The following is a 22,958-nucleotide window of genomic DNA, read 5'->3' on the forward strand; positions in this document are numbered from 1 at the left end:
ACCAAAGCTGACATCAGGAAATTCATTACAAACCACGATACATAAGAAAAATGAGAAAAAAGCCAAGAAATGCAAGAATCCATAATGATATTGAGCTGGATTTAGTCGCAAGGAAACGGGCTGTGCCCGGATTCATCCACCCCTCCAGCTGACTGCCTGTGGAATTCTGACTGAATTCACCTGAAAATCGCAGTGAAACTCAGTTTGGAGGCAATTAATATCTGTCACTTCAGCCAAAGTGTTCCATTTTATTTTCCATAACACAAAAACTCACCTTGGTCGTGTTATCTGTAGATTTCTAAGCTTCAAACACCTATGTGTAGTGTTTTTTATTTCATAATGGCTGCACTGGCCAAACTCTTGTTTGTATTGTGTCAGAATACAAAATTTGGGAAGGAAGAAGGCAAAACCAACTCAGACCCAGAAAACATTTAGGAAATTGCCGCTCAAGAAATCACAAATCAGCTGAGGCACCCAAAAAAATGTCAGGATGCCAGAAGTGGAGCAAGCCAACAGCTGTGCCCTGATTGAAAAAGAACCTTCCTCTTGTGCCCTGAACTCAATATGCCAGCCTCAAAACCAAAGCTCACATCAGAAAATTCATTACAAGCCAAGATAAATAAGAAAAAAGAGAAAAAAGCCAAAGAAATGCAAGAATCCATAATGATATAGGGCTTGATTTAGTCGCTAGGAAACCGGCTGTTCCTGGATTCATCTACCCCTCCAGCTGACTGCCTGTGGAATTCTGACTGAATTAACCTGAAAATCACAGTGAAACTCAGTTTGGAGGCAATTAATATCTGTCACCTCAGCCAAAGTGTTCCATTTTATTTTCATAAACACAAAAACTCACCTTGGTCATGTTACCTGTAGATTTCTAAGCTTCAAACGCCTATTAGTTGTGTTTTTTCTTTCGTAATAGCTATTCTGTACAAACTCTTCTTTGCATTGCATCAGAATACAAAATTTGGGAAGGAAGAAGGCAAAGCCAACTCAGACCCTGAAAACATTTGGGAAATTGCCACACAAGAAACCACAAATCGGCTGAGGCACTCAAAACAATGACAGCAAGCCAGAATTGGAGCATGCCAACAGCTGTGCCCTGATTGAAAAAGAACCATCCTCTTGTGCCCTGAACTCCATATTGCAGCCTCAAAACCAAAGCTCACATCAGAAAATTCATTACAAACCATGATAAATATGAAAAAAGAGAAAAAAGCCAAAGAAATGCAAGAATCCATAATGATATTGGGTTTGATTTAGTTGCAAGGAAACCGGCTGTTCCCAGATTCATCCACCACTAAAGCTGACTGCCTGTGGAATTCTGACTGAATTAACCTGACAATCTCAGTGAAACTCAAGAAACCAAATATCAGCTGAGGCACCCAAAACAAAGACAATAGCCAGAATTGGAGCAGGCCAACAGCTGTGCCCTGTTTGAAAAAGACCATTCCTCCGGTGCCCTGAACTCAAAATGCCAGCCTCAAAACCAAAGCTCACATCAGAAAATTCATTACAAACCATGATAAATAAGGGAAATGTGAAAAAGCCAAAGAAATGCAAGAGTCCTTTGTGATATTTGGTAGGATTTAGACACAAAGAAACTGGCTGTTTCCAGATTCATCCCCCCCTTCCACAGACTGACTTTGGAATTCTGATTGAATTCACCTCAAAATCGCTCTCACACTCCATTTGGAGGGAATTAGAATCTGTCACCTCAGCAGAAGCGTTCCATGTCATTTTCCAAAACACAGAATCTCATCTTGGTTGTGTTGCCTATGGATTTCTAATCCTGAAAGGTCAATTTGCTGTGTTTTTTTTTTTTCTTTCATAATGGCTACTCTCCAAAATCTTGCTTGTATTGCATCAGAATACAAAATTTGGGAAGGAAGAAGGCAAAACCAACTCAGACCCAGAAAACATTTAGGAAATTGCCACACAAGAAACCACAAATCAGCTGAGGCACCCAAAACAATGACAGCAAGCCAGAAGTGGAGCAAGCCAACAGCTGTGCCCTGATTGAAAAAGAACCTTCCTCTTGTGCCCTGAACTCAATATGCCAGCCTCAAATCTAAGCTCACATCAGAAAATTCATACAAACCATGATACATAAGGGAAATGTGAAAAAGCTGAAGAAATGCAAGCCTGTGGAATCCTAACTGAATTAACTGAATTAACCTGAAAATCGCAGTGAAACTGAGTTTGGAGGCAATTAATATCTGTCACCTCAGCCAAAATGTTCCATTTCATTTTCCAAAACACAAAAACAACTTGGTCATGTTACCTGTAGATTTGTATGCTTCAAACACCTATTTGTTGTGTTTTTTATTGCATAATGGCTACTCTGTCCAAAATCTTGCTTGTATTGCATCAGAATACAAAATTTGGGAAGGAAGAAGGCAAAGCCAACTCAGACCCAGAGAACATTTAGGAAATTGCCACACAAGAAACCACAAATCAGCTGAGGCACCCAAAACAATGACAGCAAGCCAGAATTGGAGCAAGCCAACAGCTGTGCCCTGATTGAAAAAGAACCTTCCTCTTGTACCCTGAACTCAATATGCCAGCCTCAAAACCAAAGCTCACATCAGAAAATTCAATACAAACCATGATAAATAAGAAAAAAGAGAAAAAAGCCAAAAAAATGCAAGAATCCATGATGATATAGGGCTTGATTTAGTCGCTAGGAAACCAGCTGTTCACGGATTCATCCACCCCTCCAGCTGACTGCCTGTGGAATTCTGAATGAATTAACCTGAAAATCGCAGTGAAACTCAGTTTGGAGGCAATTAATATCTGTCACCTCAGCCAAAGTGTTCCATTTTATTTTCCAAAACACAAAAACTCACCTTGGTCATGTTACCTGTTGATTTCTAAGCTTCAAACGCCTATTAGTTGTGTTTTTTATTTCATAATGGCTACTCTGTCGAAAATCTCGCTTGTATTGCATCAGAATACAAAATTTGGGAAGGAAGAAGGCAAAGCCAACTCAGACCCAGAGAACATTTAGGAAATTGCCACACAGGAAACCACAAATTGGCTGAGGAACCCAAAACAATTACAGCAAGCCAGAATTGCAGCAAGCCAACAACTGTACCCTATTTGAAAAAGACAGGTCCTCCAGTACCCTGAACTCCATATTGCAGCCTCAAAACCAAGCTCACATCAGAAAATTCATTACAAACCATGATAAATCAGGGAAATGTGAAAAAGCCAAAGAAATACAAGAGTCCTTTTTGATATTTGGCTGGATTCAGATACAAGGAAACTGGCTGTTTCCAGATTCATACCCCCCTTCCACAGACTGACTTTGGAATTCTGATTGAATTCACCTCAAAATCACACTCACACTCAATTTGGAGGGAATTAGAATCTGTCCCCTCAGCAGAAGGGTTCCTTGTCATTTTCCAAAACACAGAAACTCATCTTGGTCGTGTAGCCTGTAGATTTATAATCCTGAAAGGGCAATTCGCTGTGTTTTTTTTTTTCTTTCTTTCATAATGGCTACTCTCCAAATCTTGCTTGTATTGCATCAAAATACAAAATTTGGAAATAATTTGGGAAGGCAAAACCGACTCAGACCCAGAAAACATTTAGGAAATTGGCACTCAAGAAACCACAAATCGGCTGAGGCACCCAAAACAATGACAGCAAGCCAGAATTGGAGCAAGCCAACAGCTGTGCCCTGATTGAAAAAGACCCTCCTCCGGTTCCCTGAACTGCATATTGCAGCCTCTAAACCAAAGCTCACATCAGAAAATTCATTACAAACCATGATAAATAAGAAAAAAGAGAAAAAAGCCAAAGAAATGCAAGAATCCATAATGATATTGGGTTTGATTTAGTTGCAAGGAAACCGGCTGTTCCCAGATTCATCCACCACTAAAGCTGACTGCCTGTGGAATTCTGACTGAATTAACCTGACAATCGCAGTGAAACTCAACAAACCAAATTTCAGCTGAGGCACCCAAAACACTGACAGGAAGCCAGAATTAGAGCACGCAAACAGCTGTGCCCTGTTTGAAAAAGACCATTCCTCCGGTGCCCTGAACTCTATATTGCAGCCTCAAAACCAAAGCTCACATCAGAAAATTCATTACAAACCATGATAAATCAGGGAAATGTGAAAAAGCCAAAGAAATACAAGAGTCCTTTGTGATATTTGGCTGGATTCAGATAAAAGGAAACTGGCTGTTTCCAGATTCATCCCCCCCTTCCACAGACTGACTTTGGAATTCTGATTGAATTCACCTCAAAATCGCACTCACACTCAATTTGGAGTGAAATAAAATCTATCCCCTCAGCAGAAGGGTTCCATGACTTTTTCCAAAACACAGAAACTCATCTTGGTCGTGTTGCCTGTAGATTTCTAATCCTGAAAGGGAAATGCGCTGTGTTTTTTTTTTTTTCTTTCATAATGGCTACTCTCCAAAATCTTGCTTGTATTGCATCAGAATACAAAATTTGGGAATAAGTAGGCAAAACCGACTCAGACCCAGAAAACATTTAGGAAATTGGCACTCAAGAAACCACAAATCAGCTGAGACACCCAAAACAATGACAGCAAGCCAGAAGTGGAGCAAGCCAACAGCTGTGCCCTGATTGAAAAAGAACCTTCCTCTTGTGCCCTGAACTCAATATGCCAGACTCAAAACCAAAGCTCACATCAGAAAATTCATTACAAACCATGATAAATAAGGGAAATGTGAAAAAGCCAAAGAAATGCAAGAGTCCTTTGTGATATTTGACAGGATTTAGACACAAAGAAACTGGCTGTTTCCATATTCATCCCCCCCTTCCACAGACCGACTTTGGAATTCTGATTGAATTCACCTCAAAATCGCTCTCACACTCCATTTGGAGGGCATTAGAATCTGTCACCTCAGCAGAAGCGTTCCATGTCATTTTCCAAAACACAGAATCTCACCTTGGTTGTGTTGCCTATGGATTTCTAATCCTGAAAGGTCAATTTGCTGTGTTTTTTTTTTTTTCTTTCATAATGGCTACTCTGTCCAAAATCTTGCTTGTATTGCATCAGAATACAAAAATTGGGAAGGAAGAAGGCAAAACCAACTCAGACCCCGAAAACATTTAGGAAATTGCCACACAAGAAACCACAAATCAGCTGAGGCACCCAAAACAAGGACAGCAAGCCAGAAGTGGAGCAAGCCAACAGCTGTGCCCTGATTGAAAAAGAACCTTCCTCTTGTGCCCTGAACTCAATATGCCAGCCTCAAAACCAAAGCTCACATCAGAAAATTCATTACAAACCATGATAAATAAGAAAAAAGAGAAAAAAGCAAAAAAAATGCAAGAATCCATAATGATATAGGGCTTGATTTAGTCGCTAGGAAACCGGCTGTTCCCGGATTCATCCACCCCTCCAGCTGACAGCCTGTGGAATTCTGACTGAATTAACCTGAAAATCACAGTGAAACTCAGTTTGGAGGCAATTAATATCTGTCACCTCAGCCAAAGTGTTCCATTTGATTTTCCAAAACACAAAATCTCATCTTGGTCATGTTACCTGTAGATTTCTAAGCTTCAAACGCCTATTTGTTGTGTTTTTTCTTTCATAATGGCTATTCTGTACAAACTCTTCTTTGCATTGCATCAGAATACAAAATTTGGGAAGGAAGAAGGCAAAGCCAACTCAGACCCAGAAAACATTTGGGAAATTGCCACACAAGAAACCACAAATCGGCTGAGGCACTCAAAACAATGACAGCAAGCCAGAAGTGGAGCAAGCCAACAGCTGTGCCCTGATTGAAAAACAACCTTCCTCTTGTGCCCTGAACTCAATAAGCCAGCCTCAAAACCAAAGCTCACATCAGAAAATTCATTACAAACCATGATAAATAAGAAAAAAGAGAAAAAAGCCAAAAAAATGCAAGAATCCATAATGATATTGGGTTTGATTTAGTTGCAAGGAAACCGGCTGTTCCCAGATTCATCCACCACTAAAGCTGACTGCCTGTGGAATTCTGACTGAATTAACCTGACAATCACAGTGAAACTCAAGAAACCAAATTTCAGCTGAGGCACCCAAAACAAAGACAATAGCCAGAATTGGAGCACACCAACAGCTGTGCCCTGTTTGAAAAAGACCATTCCTCAGGTGCCCTGAACTCTATATTGCAGTCTCAAAACCAAAGCTCACATCAGAAAATTCATTACAAACCATGATAAATAAGGGAAATGTGAAAAAGCCAAAGAAATGCAAGAGTCCTTTGTGATATTTGGCTGGATTTAGACACAAAGAAAGTGGCTGTTTCCAGATTCATCCCCCCCTTCCACAGACTGACTTTGGAATTCTGATTGAATTCACCTCAAAATCGCACTCACACTCATTTGGGAGGGAATTAGAATCTGTCCCCTCAGCAGAAGCGTTCTATGTCATTTTCCAAAACACAGAAACTCATCTTGGTCGTGTTGCCTGTAGATTTCTAATCCTGAAAGGGCAATGCGCTGTGTTTTTTTTTTTTTTTTCTTTCTTTCATAATGGCTACTCTCCAAAATCTTGCTTGTATTGCATCAGAATACAAAATTTGGGAAGGAAGAAGACAAAACCAACTCAGACCCCGAAAACATTTAGGAAATTGCCACACAAGAAACCACAAATCAGCTGAGGCACCCAAAACAATGACAGCAAGCCAGAAGTGGAGCAAGCCAACAGCTGTGCCCTGATTGAAAAAGAACCTTCCTCTTGTGCCCTGAACTCAATATGCCAGCCTCAAAACCAAAGCTCACATCAGAAAATTCATTACAAACCATGATAAATAAGGGAAATGTGAAAAAGCCAAAGAAATGCAAGACTCCTTTGTGATATTTGGCAGGATTTAGACACAAAGAAAGTGGCTGTTTCCAGATTCATTCCCCCCTTCCACAGACTGACTTTGGAATTCTGATTGAATTCACCTCAAGATCGCTCTCACACTCCATTTGGAGGGAATTAGAATCTGTCACCTCAGCAGAAGCGTTCCATGTCATTTTCCAAAACACAGAATCTCATCTTGGTTGTGTTGCCTATGGATTTCTAATCCTGAATGGTAAATTTGCTGTGTTTTTTTTTTCTTTAATAATGGCTACTCTGTCCAAAATTTTGCTTGTATTGCATCAGAATACAAAATTTGGGAAAGAAGAAGGCAAAACCAACTCAGACACAGAAAACATTTAGGAAATTGCCACACAAGAAACCACAAATCAGCTGAGGCACCCAAAACAATGACAGCAAGCCAGAAGTGGAGCAAGCCAACAGCTGTGCCCTGATTGAAAAAGAACCTTCCTCTTGTGCCCTGAACTCAATATGCCAGCCTCAAAACCAAAGCTCACATCAGAAAATTCATTACAAACCATGATAAATAAGAAAAAAAGAAAAAAGCCAAAGAAATGCAAGAGTCCTTTGTGATATTTGGCAGGATTTAGACACAAAGAAACTGGCTGTTTCCAGATTCATCCCTCCCTTCCACAGACTGACTTTGGAATTCTGATTGAATTCACCTCAAGATCGCTCTCACACTCCATTTGGAGGGCATTAGAATCTGTCCCCTCAGCAGAAGCGTTCCATGTCATTTTCCAAAACACAGAATCTCACCTTGGTTGTGTTGCCTATGGATTTCTAATCCTGAAAGGTCAATTTGCTGTGTTTTTTTTTTTTTCTTTCATAATGGCTACTCTGTCCAAAATCTTGCTTGTATTGCATCAGAATACAAAATTTGGGAAGGCAGAAGGCAAAACCAACTCAGACCCCAAAAACATTTAGGAAATTGCCACACAAGAAACCACAAATCAGCTGAGGCACCCAAAACAATGACAGCAAGCCAGAAGTGGAGCAAGCCAACAGCTGTGCCCTGATTGAAAAAGAACCTTCCTCTTGTGCCCTGAACTCAATATGCCAGACTCAAAACCAAAGCTCACATCAGAAAATTCATTACAAACCATGATAAATAAGGGAAATGTGAAAAAGCCAAAGAAATGCAAGACTCCTTTGTGATATTTGGCAGGATTTAGACACAAAGAAAGTGGCTGTTTCCAGATTCATTCCCCCCTTCCACAGACTGACTTTGGAATTCTGATCGAATTCACCTCAAGATCGCTCTCACACTCCATTTGGAGGGCATTAGAATCTGTCACCTCAGCAGAAGCGTTCCATGTCATTTTCCAAAACGCAGAATCTCATCTTGGTTGTGTTGCCTATGGATTTCTAATCCTGAATGGTAAATTTGCTGTGTTTTTTTTTTTCTTTCATAATGGCTACTCTGTCCAAAATCTTGCTTGTATTGCATCAGAATACAAAATTTGGGAAGGCAGAAGGCAAAACCAACTCAGACCCAGAAAACATTTAGGAAATTGCCACACAAGAAACCACAAATCAGCTGAGGCACCCAAAACAATGACAGCAAGCCAGAAGAGGAGCAAGCCAACAGCTGTGCCCTGATTGAAAAAGAACCTTCCTCTTGTGCCCTGAACTCAATATGCCAGCCTCAAAACCAAAGCTCACATCAGAAAATTCATTACAAACCATGATAAATAAGAAAAAAGAGAAAAAAGCCAAAAAAATGCAAGAATCCATAATGATAAAAGGCTTGATTTAGTTGCTAGGAAACCGGCTGTTCCCGGATTCATCCACCCCTCCAGCTGACTGCCTGTGGAATTCTGAATGAATTAACCTGAAAATCACTGTGAAACTCAGTTTGGAGGCCATTAATATCTGTCATCTCAGCCAAAGTGTTCCATTTTATTTTCATAAACACAAAAACTCACCTTGGTCATGTTACCTGTAGATTTCTAAGCTTCAAACGCCTATTTGTTGTGTTTTTTCTTTCATAATGGCTATTCTGTACAACCTCTTCTTTACATTGCATCAGAATACAAAATTTGGGAAGGAAGAAGGCAAAGCCAACTCAGACCCTGAAAACATTTGGGAAATTGCCACACAAGAAACCACAAATCGGCTGAGGCACTCAAAACAATGACAGCAAGCCAGAATTGGAGCAAGCCAACAGCTGTGCCCTGATTGAAAAAGAAACATCCTCTTGTGCCCTGAATTCAATATGCCAGCCTCAAAACCAAAGCTCATATCAGAAAATTCATTACATACCATGATAAATAAGAAAAAAGAGAAAAAAACCAAAAAAATGCAAGAATCCATAATGATATAGGGCTTGATTTAGTTGCAAGGAAACCGGCTGTTCCCAGATTCATCCACCACTAAAGCTGACTGCCTGTGGAATTCTGACTGAATTAACCTGACAATCCCAGTGAAACTCAAGAAACCAAATTTCAGCTGAGGCACCCAAAACAAAGACAATAGCCAGAATTTGAGCACACCAACAGCTGTGCCCTGTTTGAAAAAGACCATTCCTCCGGTGCCCTGAACTCTATATTGCAGCCTCAAAACCAAAGCTCACATCAGAAAATTCATTACAAACCATGATAAATAAGGGAAATGTGAAAAAGCCAAAGAAATGCAAGAGTCCTTTGTGATATTTGGCTGGATTTAGACACAAAGAAACTGGCTGTTTCCAGATTCATACCCCCCTTCCACAGACTGAGTTTGGAATTCTGATTGAATTCACCTCAAAATCGCTCTCACACTCATTTGGGTGGGAATTAGAATCTGTCCCCTCAGCAGAAGCGTTCTATGTCATTTTCCAAAACACAGAAACTCATCTTGGTTGTGTTGCCTGTAGATTTCTAATCCTGAAAGGGCAATGCGTTTTTTTTTTTTTTCTTTCATAATGGCTACTCTCCAAAATCTTGCTTGTATTGCATCAGAATACAAAATTTGGGAATAAGAAGGCAAAACCGACTCAGACCCAGAAAACATTTAGGAAATTGGCACTCAAGAAACCACAAATCGGCTGAGGCACCCAAAACAATGACAGCAAGCCAGAATTAGAACAAGCCAACAGCTGTGCCCTGATTGAAAAAGAACCTTCCTCTTGTGCCCTGAACTCTATATTGCAGTCTCAAAACCAAAGCTCACATCAGAAAATTCATTACAAACCATGATAAATAAGGGAAATGTGAAAAAGCCAAAGAAATGCAAGAGTCCTTTGTGATATTTGGCAGGATTTAGACACAAAGAAACTGGCTGTTTCCAGATTCATCCCCCCCTTCCACAGACTGACTTTGGAATTCTGATTGAATTCACCTCAAAATCGCTCTCACACTCCATTTGGAGGGAATTAGAATCTGTCCCCTCAGCAGAAGCGTTCCATGTCATTTTCCAAAACACAGAATCTCATCTTGGTTGTGTTGCCTATGGATTTCTAATCCTGAAAGGTCAATTTGCTGTGTTTTTTTTTTTTTTCTTTCATAATGGCTACTCTGTCCAAAATCTTGCTTGTATTGCATCAGAATACAAAATTTGGGAAGGAAGAAGACAAAACCAACTCAGACCCCGAAAACATTTAGGAAATTGCCACACAAGAAACCACAAATCAGCTGAGGCACCCAAAACAATGACAGCAAGCCAGAAGTGGAGCAAGCCAACAGCTGTGCCCTGATTGAAAAAGAACCTTCCTCTTGTGCCTGAACTCAATATGCCAGCCTCAAAACCAAAGCTCACATCAGAAAATTCATTACAAACCATGATAAATAAGAAAAAAGAGAAAAAAGCAAAAAAAATGCAAGAATCCATAATGATATAGGGCTTGATTTAGTCGCTAGGAAACCGGCTGTTCCCGGATTCATCCACCCCTCCAGCTGACTGCCTGTGGAATTCTGACTGAATTAACCTGAAAATCACAGTGAAACTCAGTTTGGAGGCAATTAATATCTGTCACCTCAGCCAAAGTATTCCATTTTATTTTCATAAACAAAAAAACTCACCTTGGTCATGTTACCTGTAGATTTCTAAGCTTCAAACACCTATTTTTTGTGTTTTTTATTTCATAATGGCTATTCTTTTTTTTTTTTTTAAACTTTTATTTAATGTATATAATTTTCCAAAGAACGACTTATGGATTACAATGGCTTCCCCCCCATACCGTCCCTCCCACCCACAACCCTCCCCTTTCCCACTCCCTCTCCCCTTCCACATAATGGCTATTCTTTACAATCTCTTCTTTGCATTGCATCAGAATACAAAATTTGGGAATAAGCAGTCAAAACCGACTCAGACCCAGAAAACATTTAGGAAATTTCCACTCAAGAAACCAGAAATCGGCTGAGGCATCCAAAACAATGACAGCAAGCCAGAATTGGAGCAAGCCAACAGCTGTGCCCTGATTGAAAAAGAACCTTCCTCTTGTGCCCTGAACTCAATATGCCAGACTCAAAACCAAAGCTCACATCAGAAAATTCATTACAAACCATGATAAATAAGGGAAATGTGAAAAAGCCAAAGAAATGCAAGAGTCCTTTGTGATATTTGGCAGGATTTAGACACAAAGAAACTGGCTGTTTCCAGATTCATCCCCCCCTTCCACAGACTGACTCTGGAATTCTGATTGAATTCACCTCAAAATCGCTCTCACACTCCATTTGGAGGGAATTAGAATCTGTCCGCTCAGCAGAAGCGTTACATGGCATTTTCCAAAACACAGAATCTCACCTTGGTTGTGTTGCCTATGGATTTCTAATCCTGAAAGGTCAATTTGCTGTGTTTTTTTTTTTTTCTTTCATAATGGCTACTCTGTCCAAAATCTTGCTTGTAGTGCATCAGAATACAAAATTTGGGAAGGAAGAAGGCAAAACCAACTCAGACCCCGAAAACATTTAGGAAATTGCCACACAAGAAACCACAAATCAGCTGAGGCACCCAAAACAATGACAGCAAGCCAGAAGTGGAGCAAGCCAACAGCTGTGCCCTGATTGAAAAAGAACCATCCTCTTGAGACCTGAACTCAATATGCCAGCCTCAAAACCAAAGCTCACATCAGAAAATTCATTACAAACCATGATAAATAAGAAAAAAGAGAAAAAAGCCAAAGAAATGCAAGAATCCATAATGATATAGGGCTTGATTTAGTTGCAAGGAAACCGGCTGTTCCCAGATTCATCCACCACTAAAGCTGACTGCCTGTGGAATTCTGACTGAATTAACCTGACAATCCCAGTGAAACTCAAGAAACCAAATTTCAGCTGAGGCACCCAAAACAAAGACAATAGCCAGAATTGGAGGAAACCAACAGCTGTGTCCTGTTTGAAAAAGACCATTCCTCCGGTGCCCTGAACTCTATATTGCAGTCTCAAAACCAAAGCTCACATCAGAAAATTCATTACAAACCATGATAAATGAGAAAAAATAGAAAAAAGCAAAAAAAATGCAAGAATTCATAATGATATAGGGCTTGATTTAGTCGCTAGGAAACCGGCTGTTCCCAGATACATCCACCCCTCCAGCTGACAGCCTGTGGAATTCTGACTGAATTAACCTGAAAATCACAGTGAAACTCAGTTTGGAGGCAATTAATATCTGTCACCTCAGCCAAAGTGTTCCATTTTATTTTCATAAACACAAAAACTCACCTTGGTCATGTTACCTGTAGATTTCTAAGCTTCAAACGCCTATTTGTTGTGTTTTTTCTTTCATAATGGCTATTCTGTACAAAGTCTTCTTTAAATTGCATCAGAATACAAAATTTGGGAAGGAAGAAGGCAAAGCCAACTCAGACCCTGAAAACATTTGGGAAATTGCCACACAAGAAACCACAAATCGGCTGAGGCACTCAAAGGATTGACAGCAAGCCAGAAGTGGAGCAAGCCAACAGCTGTGCCCTGATTGAAAAAGAACCATCCTCTTGTGCCCTGAACTCCATATTGCAGCCTCAAAACCAAAGCTCACATCAGAAAATTCATTACAAACCATGATAAAAAGAAAAAAGAGAAAGAAGCCAAAGAAATGCAAGAATCCCTAATGATATTGGGTTTGATTTAGTTGCAAGGAAACCGGCTGTTCCCAGATTCATCCACCACTAAAGCTGACTGCCTGTGGAATTCTGACTGAATTAACCTGACAATTGCAGTGAAACTCAAGATACCAAATTTCAGCTGAGGCACCCAAAACAAAGACAATAGCCAGAATTGGAGCACACCAACAGCTGTGCCCTGTTTGAAAAGGACCATTCCTCTGGTGCCCTGAACTCTATATTGCAGCCTCAAAACCAAAGCTCACATCAGAAAATTCATTACAAACCATGATAAATAAGGGAAATGTGAAAAAGCCAAAGAAATGCAAGAGTCCTTTGTGATATTTGGCTGGATTTAGACACAAAGAAACTGGCTGTTTCCAGATTCATCCCCCCCTTCCACAGACTGACTCTGGAATTCTGATTGAATTCACCTCAAAATCGCACTCACACTCATTTTGGAGGGAATTAGAATCTGTCCCCTCAGCAGAAGCGTTCTATGTCATTTTCCAAAACACAGAAACTCATCTTGGTTGTGTTGCCTGTAGATTTCTAATCCTGAAATGGCAATGCGCTGTGTTTTTTTTTTTCTTTCATAATGGCTACTCTCCAAAACATGCTTGTATTGCATCAGAATACAAAATTTGGGAATAGGAAGGCAAAAACGACTCAGACCCAGAAAACATTTAGGAAATTGGCACTCAAGAAACCACAAATCGGCTGAGGCACCCAAAACAATGATAGCAAGCCAGAAGTGGAGCAAGCCAACAGCTGTGCCCTGGTTGAAAAAGAACCTTTCTCTTGTGCCCTGAACTCAATATGCCAGCCTCAAAACCAAAGCTCACATCAGAAAATTCATTACAAACCATGATAAATAAGAAAAATGAGAAAAAAGCCAAAAAAATGCAAGAATCCATGATGATATTGGACTTGATTTAGTCTCAAGAAAACCGAATGTTCCCGGATTCATCCACACCTCCAGCTGATGCCTGTGGAATTCTGTCTGAATTAACCTGAAAATCATAGTGAAACTCATTTTGGAGGCAATTAATATCTGTCACCTCAGCCAAAGTGTTCCATTTGATTTTCCAAAACACAAAAACTCACCTTGGTCGTGTTACCTGTAGATTTATATTCTTCAAATGCCCATTTGTAATGTTTTTTATTTCATAATGGCTACTCTGTCCAAACTCTTGTTTGTGTTGCATCAGAATACAGAATTTGGGAATGAAGAAGGCAAAGCCAACTCAGACCCAGAAAACATTTAGGAAATTGCCACACAAGAAACCACAAATCGGCTGAGGCACCCAAAACAATGACAGCAAGCCAGAATTGAAGCAGGCCAACAGCTATGCCCTGTTTGAAAAAGACCATTCCTCCTGTGCACTGAACTCTATATTGCAGCCTCAAAACCAAAGCTCACATCAGAAAATTCATTACAAACCATGATAAAAAGAAAAAAGAGAAAGAAGCCAAAGAAATGCAAGAGTCCTTTGTGATATTGGGCTTGATTTAGTTGCAAGGAAACCAGCTGTTCTCGGATTCATCCACCCCTCCTAGCTGACTGGCTGTGGAATTCTGATTGAATTCACCTGAAAATCGCACTCACTCTCGATTTGGTGGAAATTAATATCTGCCCCTCAGTGGAAGGGTTCTATGTCATTTTCCAAAACCCAAAAACTCATCTTGGTCATGTTGCCTATGATTTCTAATCATGAAAACCCAATATGTTCTGTTTTTCAATTTCCTGATGGATCCTCGTTCTAAACCCTTGTTTGTATTGCATCAGAATACACAATTTGAAAAGGAAAAAGGCAAAACCAACTCAGACCAACAAAGCATTTAGGAAAAAGTCGCTCAAAATGAAAAATTGCCTGAGGCACCCAAAGCAATTACAGAAAGCCAGAATTGGAGAGAAACAACAGCTGTGCCCTAATTGAAAAAGACCATTCCTCTGGTTCCCTGAACTCCTTAAGCCAGCCTCAAAACCACAACCCACATCAGAAAATTTATTACAAACCATGATAAATAAGAAAATGTGAAAAATGCAAAAAAGAAAAAGAAATGCAAGAGTCCTTCGTGATATGGCGCTTGTTTTAGTACAAGGAAACCAGCTGTTTCCGGATTCATCCACCCCTCCCAGCTGACTGACTGTGGAATTCTGATTGTATTCACCTGAAAAGAGAGAACATTTATAAGTATATTGGGACTGTGGAACCTGTCATTTACCAATCACATGTTAGACTGAATCATAGACCAAATATAGGGAAGAAATCCTATGCATGTAAACCTTGTGGGAATTCATTCAGTATTAAATACCCTCCATCACAGCACTCATATTGTGGAAAACCCTCATGTGTGTAATGATTGTGTGGAAACCACTCACCAGAAGTCAGATCTCATTAGACATCAGAGAATTCACACAGGGTTGAAATCTTACAAATCTAATGACTGTGGGAAGTTCTTTGGCCAGAAGAAACACCTCATAAATCATCAGAGAATTCACACAGGTGAGAAACCTTTTGAATGTAATGACTGTGGAAAATCCTTTGGCCAGAAGGCAAACCTCATAAATCATCAGAGAATTCACACAGGTGAGAAACCTTATGAATGCAATTACTATGGAAAATCCTTTGGCCAGAAGGCAAACCTCATAAATCATCAGAGAATTCACAGAGGGGAGAAACCTTATGAATGCAATCATTGTGGAAAAGCCTTTGCTGAGAAATCAAAGCTCACAAAGCATCAGACAATTTGTACTGGGGGAAACCTTATGATTGCAATGACTGTGGAAAAACCTTTGCTGAGAAGTCAAACCTCAGAAAGTATCAGAGCCTTCACACCATGGAGAAAGCTTATAAATGAAATGACTGTGGAAAAGCCTTTGGTCCCATCCTTGCATACCAAGGATAAATCCCACTTGGTCTGGGTGGATGATCTTTCTGATGCATTGTTGGATTCAATTGGCCAGAATTCTGTTGCAGATCTTTGCATGTATGTTCATCAGGGAAATTGGTCTATAATTACTTTCTTTGTTGCACTTTTTTCAAGTTTAGGAATGAAGGTGATGTTGGCTTCATAGAAAGAATTTGGGAGAATCGCCTCTCTCTCAATTGTTTTGAATAACTTGAGAAGAATTGCAGTTAGTGCTTTAAATGTCTGTTAGAATTCAGCAGTGAAGCCTTCCAGTTTTGGGGTTTTCTTGGTAGTGATGGTCTTTATTACTGGTATCATTTCCATCTGGTTATGTGTGTGTTTAGGTTTTCTATATCTTTGTTGCTCAATTTAGGTAGGTTTTATGGATGGAAGGATGGTGGAAAGCCTCTTTGCTGTACTTCATAACTCATAAGATATCAGAGTATCCACACAGGGAATTTTCTACTTGACCTTTTTGTGCAAGTTATATCTCATGAAATATTAGAGAATTCACCAAGGGGAGAAATGCATGAATATAATACATGTGAATAGCCTTTGTGGTGCAAATCAGACCTCATCAAACATAAAAGAATTCTCATGGGGAGCAATTTTATGAATGTAATGACTCAGAGCCTTTTACCATAATTCAGCCCTCATTGTACATCATCAAATTCATATAGGGAAAAACTCCTTTGAAAGTAAAATCCCTTTAATTAGAAGCCATACCTCATAAGACAACAGGGAATTCACGTGGGAGAGAAACCTTATGGGTGTAATGAGTGTTGGAAAGCTCTGCCCAAATCTCTCCTTATATCAGAATGCACAACATATATATCTAATGAATGAAATAAATGTGAGAAAGTCATTTCACATAGGTAATGCCTCATAATCCATCATGGAATTTGAACAAGGGAGAGACCTTAACAATATAATGAATGTGGAAGAGCTTTTCTCCAAAATTCATGTAAGTATTGTGACAAAACCTTTTGCTGGAAATCACATCCTATCCAACAGAGACTCATGTAAAGGAGAAAGCTTATAAATATTATTAGAGTCAGAAGTCAATGGTACATCAGAGAATTGACACAGGTGGTTTCTTAGGTGTATACTGATTGTGCAAAAACATTTTCTTTATTTCAGGCTTGTATAGACACAGAATTCACAAAAGGTGATAGTCTTTGCATGCTGTAAATACAATAAAACCTTTAGCCAGAAATTAGACATCAACAGACTTCAGAGAATTCATAAGGAACAAAAGTCTATGCAATGAATTTGGAAAATGTATTTCTGTTATAAATCAGTCTTCAATTCCCATGAATAGACTCACAAATGAGAAAACATGCATGCATAGAAAAGTTTTGTACCATAAATTATCTCTAGATGGTAAACTAATATATCACACAAAAGAAATATCATGAGTGTAATGGAATTGGGAAACCCTTTGCTATAAGGCAGATTTCCAGAAAGCTAAGCAAGATTACAGAAAAGTCTCTGAAAATGTAACATGTCTGAAAGATTTGTTGGCATCACAAACTGGAGGATAGCTCAAGTGCATGTGTTTTTGTGCCTGGCATCCAAATTGATATCTCTTTTTCTTTGATGAATTCCTTGTTTATTTATTTAGCAGATTTAGAGACAAAGGATTCCTGTCCATTGATTTACTACTATATGCCCACAATTGCCATGGTAAAGTATATGGCAAAAACTGAGTGCTGGGGGCTGTGAATCTGATTCATCACTGATAACATTGAAGACATTGGTTCCTGGTTCTTATGCTGCTATGCATGGAAATGTTTCTCTAATTTCATTTTCAAATAGTTCATTGTTAATATAAAGAAATGCTTCTAATTTTTAAAATTTCATTGAAATAATTTGTGATTAATGTGTCCTAGTCATGCATTATTACAGGGTGTAGTGCAATATTTGCACACATTTATGCAGTAAAAAGTGATCAAGCTAAGCAACTACAGTTTTATTAAGTTTTTAAAGAGTTATTTATTTGAAAGACAGAGTTACAGAGAGAAGTAGCAGCAGAGAGAGAGAGAGGTCTTCCTCTGCCGGTTCACTCCCCAGATGGCCACAATGGCCGGAGCTCTGCCGATCTGATTCCAGGAACCAGGAGCTTCTTCCAGATCTCCCACTTGGGTGCAGGGACCCAAGGACTTGGGCCATCTTCTACTGCTTTCCCAGGCCATAGCAGAGAGTTGGATCAGAAGAGGAGCAGCCAGGACTAGAACTGGTACCCACATGGGATGCTGGTGCTTCAGGCCAGGGTGTTAGCCCACTGTGCCACAATGCTGGCCCCCAAGCAACTACAGTTTCTAATTCTTCTCCATGATTTGAGACTACCAGCTCCTCTCCTTCAGTTCTTTACACAGAACCTAATATGGTTGAATGTAGTCATCTCATTATATTATGGAACACCAGAAGTTCTTTCTGCCTCTTTGATTTTTGATACCTATTATCCAATCCCCCTCTATCCCTAGCTGCTTCCCTTCTCAGCCTCTAGTAATCACAGTTCTGTGTTCAGATCCATTATTTTCTTTCACTTCCACATGCGACAAGGACCAGGTGACATTTGTGTTCCTGCTTCTGGCTTATTTCAATTAATTTAATAATATTTTGTTCTTTTTTTGTATCTAAAAGAGGTTGCCCTGTCCATTGTTTTTCATTGATGGACAGCTAGATTGGTTTCACATCCTGGCTGCAGTGAACTGTGTTATAGTGGCTGTGTTATGGGAAAATTGCTGTATCTTTGATATGCTCTCCTCCTTTCCTTCTAATAAAATTTCCTTATTCTATATAGCCAAGAGCAAGATAACTCTCACATGGTAGGTCAATTTTTATCTTAGTTTAATTTTTGTTATTTATTTGAAAGAGTTACAATAGAGGTAGAGACACAGAGAGGTCCTCCATTAGCTGGTTCGCTCTACAGATGACTACAAAGGCCAGAGTTATGCCATTCTGAAACCTGGAGACAGGAGCTTCCTCTGGGTCTCCCTCATGGGTGCATGGGCCCAAGGACTTGGGCCATCTTCTACTGCTATCCCAGGAGATAGCAGAGAGCTGTATTGGAAGAAGAGCAGCTGGAACTAGAACTGGCACCCAAATGGGATGCTGGCCCTTCAGGCCAGGGCTTTAACTCACTGCACAACAGCGCCAGCCCCAATTTTTATCCTTTTTAAGGAATGACCATACTGTTCTGCATAACATCTGTACTAACTTGTGTTTTCACCTACCATATATGGTGGTTTTCTTTTCCCATGTGCTCTCTAGCATTTGTTATTTTTTATCAGTTTGGCATAAAAATGATATAGTATTGTTCATGTTTTTGTGTATTTTGAAATCAGTTAATTTGTTTATTAAATCTTTATTATTTGAAAGGTGGATTTAGAGAGAGAGGGAAAGACATAGATAGCTTTCATCTGCTGGCTCACACCCCAGAGAGTTTCAACAGTTGAGCCTGGGGCATGCTGGAGTCAGGAGCTTCATCCAAGTCTCCCACATGAGTGGCAAGGACCTGAGTCCTTCGTCCATCTTCTGCTGGTTTCCCAGGTGTTTAGCAGTGAGCTAAATTGGAAGTGGAGATTCCTAAACTCAAAGTGGAACTCAGATGTTATGCTGGCCTCACAGATTGCAGCTTTCCCCACTTGGCCACAATGCCAGCCCCTCTATCAATTTAATTCCTCAAAAATAGCTCAGTAATGTTGGCATCTATCTCATTTTGTTTTTTCTCTGTTATTATTCAACTTATTGATGTCTTATTTTTGTTCACATTATTCCTCTCAATTGCTCTACCTGAGGTGAGTAGGGCTGCTGTGTTGCTTAAATGAAGTGTATGCTTTAGATTACTCATTTAATGAGTGCATGTCATTCACATAGCACTTCACTGAAGTTCTACTATGTCCCAAATCCTCTTCTAGGCACAGAATTTAGACCACTTTTCTCTTAGGCCCAGATCTTGCCTTTAACATACTACTTGGAATTTAGTAGCTCATGAAATCTGCAGACTGCATAAATGAATGAATATTTTGAGGGCTGTGCTTTTGTGGAGGAACTTCATAGGAGACCGAAGGAATAAAATAAATCAAAAGTATCCACAGTATATAGAATGTATACTATTTTACAAGTCACAGAGAAGAAGAAGAAGAAGAAGGAAAGTAGTAAGACTAGAAAGTTTGTGGCAAGACTAACAGGCGCTGGTCAAGAACTTAATAAGCACATTAGGAAAGCAGTAAGGTTTCTTTTTTTTTTTTTTTTTTGAGGAAAAGTTTTTATTTCTAGTGATGAAATTGGCTACAGAACATTATGAAAGTTTAAAAATACAAAGAGAAATTGTCTATAATTAATAGATTCAAAATTTGACAATCAGTGAATATCATTATTAGTCATTACCAACAACAGTTATTGATTTGAAAGGCAGAGTGACAGGAAGAGGGAACCACTGCTTCACTCCCCAGACACTTGCAATAGCCAAAGCTTGACCAAGCCAAAACCAGGAACTGGGAATTCATTCTGGATGTCCCATTTGGGTGCAGGGACCCAAGCACTTCTGCCATCCTCCGTCTCCTCCCAGGGTGCACACTAGCAGAAACTTGCCTCAAAGCAGAGAAGCTACCACTCAAGCCAGGCATTTGTATATGGGATGTGGGTGTGTGGTGGTGATAGCAAGCCCTCATGGATAAAAAAAACAAAAAAAAAAAAACAAAAAAAAAAAAAACAAAACAAAACAAAAAAAAAAAACAAAGTTATTTCTATGCCAAGGAAATTACTCTGTAGTCTTTCTCTTATAAACTACGTATTGCTGAACCTAGATAATTTTTCCTTTATTTAACAATGACATGAAAATGTCAGTTGAGTTGGCTTTCCTGAAGACCTTGTTTCTTGAATATTAGTGGCTAGCTGAGATAAATTCTTTTCATCTCTTTCTCGCTTCGGCAGCACATGTGCTCGCTTCGGCAGCACATATACTAAAATTGGAATGATACAGAGAAGATTAGCATGCCCCTGCGCAGTAAGGTTTCTTTACCTCCCTGTAGGCTCTGCTCTCCAGAGGTGAACAGGGTCCTCTAAACCCACTTGCTGCACACACAAACACCTGAGTGTTGTATTCTCCCACAGGTGTTGGAGACTGATATGGTGTTCTGATTTATATTTACATAATGGCTAGTGACATCGGGCATATTCACATGTTTTGACCATGTACATTTCTTCTGAGAAATGTCTATTCAGATCCTTGCCTGTTTCTTCACTGTATTTTTTGGAGTTTTTCCAATTCATGTAAATGTTCTGGAAATCTGTAAACATTCAGAGTTTTAATTTTTCCTGCCATCTGTTCATTGTATCTACACTCTGATGTTTACTTTGTTGTGAAGAAGTATCTTAGTTGGATATACTCAAATGTCTCTGTTTTTATTTTTGTGACTATTGCTATTGGAATCTTACCCAAAAGCTATTGTGTGTTGACAATATTTAGAGTTTCCCTATGTTTACTTGGGTTTGGGTCTTATGATTACATTTTAATTCACTGTGAGTTCACTTTCACATAGTGTAAGAGATGCTGGAGTCTCTTTTCAGGCTTCTACATATGGATAATCAAGTTCCTCTGCACCACTTGTGAAAGAGATTCTTCTTTCTCCAGTTCATTTTAGTTCCTTTGTTAAATATGAGTTGCTGGTAGAAATTTGGGTTTATTTCTATGCTACCAAGTCTTTTCCATTGAACTATGTGTCTGTTATTATATCAGTGCTAACACTTCTTCTTTTTTTTTTGCAGTATATTTATTTGAAAGGCAGAGTTACAGAGAGGTAGAGGCAGAGAGAGAGAGAGGTCTTCCATCCACTGGTTTACTCCCCAAATGGTCACAATGGCCGGAGCTCTGTTGATCTGAATCCAAGTGTCAGGAGCTTCTTCCAGGTCTCTATGCAGGTGTAGGGGCCCAAAGACTTTGGCCATTTTCTACTTTTTTCTCAGGCTATACCAGAGAGGGGTATAAGAAGTGGAGCAGCTGGGAAACATACTGGCACCCATATGAGATGCCGGCACTGCAGACGGTGACTTTACCTGCTTTGTCATAGTGCTGACCCCTGTAATATGTCTTAAAATATGGTGTGATGTCTCCAGCTTTTTTTTGCTTTATAATATTGCTTTAGATGTTAAGCATCTCTCATGTTTCTATGTGAATTTTAGCATCATTTTTTCTAGCTCTGAGAACATCGTTGGTATGTTGATTGGGATTACATTGAATTTGCAAATTGCTTTTGGTAGTATGGATATTTTGGTATTATTCTTCCCATTCACAAACATAAGTTTTCTGTGAGACTTTCAAAAAGCCTTGACAAAAATTGGACTTTATTACACAAAAATTCATCACTTTTTGGGATCATTTAAATCCATAATTTTGCACTAATATTTGATAAATAATTAAAGACTTTGAGCATTTTAGTAGGAGAAATTAAAATATTTATCAATTTATTCAAATATTGTTTAGATGTGATATTCAAATATTGTTTAGAGCCATTGTCTATATTCCCTCTAAATTACGATCTTTTTGCTTTTTGCCTGTTAAACTTGTCCCTTGATTCAAGAACCCTTTTTAATGTAATGTAAACTGAAAATGTCATTTCATAAGCTAAAAAAAATGACAAAGAAGGAAAAAGAAGGGAGGGAGGTTGAGTATATAATTATGTTCTCCGAATTTTTTCTATAAAACATATTGAATCATTTAAAAGCTAATTAAAATTAAACTCAAAATTGGACCATTATGACCAATATTTAAAACAAGTGATTAAAAACTGTAGATGTCTTCAATTTTGATTATCATTCTTCTTTAGAATATCTGAAAGAAATCTGGCTTCTCACTTTAAAATATACCAGTGTGTTAGAATTCAGTATTAAATGACTTTGTTTAAAAGTTTTATTTAATCTATTGCTTTAAGTAGTAATACTATGGCCATTGTAAAACAAAATCCTTATCATTTTTCATAAAACAGAAAGGGCCTTTAAAACATCATCACTAAAAATATTAAGAGACCTAAAATATAACATTCTTAAAACCCAAGTGATACCATTCAAAATTTTCAAATATGCAGGGATAGTTCATGTCAAGTAACTAAATAATTGTTAAGTGTATATATGGAATAGCTTCTATAAATTCTTTTGGCAAGGGCTGGCACTGTGGCATAG

At 39.0% G+C, this 22,958-nt stretch overlaps 1 pseudogene; it reads left to right on the plus strand.

Annotated features, from left to right (window-relative positions):
- Window positions 1-20,719: 20,719 nt before the first annotated feature.
- On the plus strand, window positions 20,720-20,787 carry LOC138848351 (U6 spliceosomal RNA; annotated as a pseudogene).
- Window positions 20,788-22,958: the final 2,171 nt, after the last annotated feature.

The sequence above is a fragment of the Oryctolagus cuniculus genome, unplaced genomic scaffold (assembly GCF_964237555.1).
Source record: "Oryctolagus cuniculus unplaced genomic scaffold, mOryCun1.1 SCAFFOLD_151, whole genome shotgun sequence".
Classification (NCBI taxonomy): Eukaryota; Metazoa; Chordata; class Mammalia; order Lagomorpha; family Leporidae; genus Oryctolagus; species Oryctolagus cuniculus.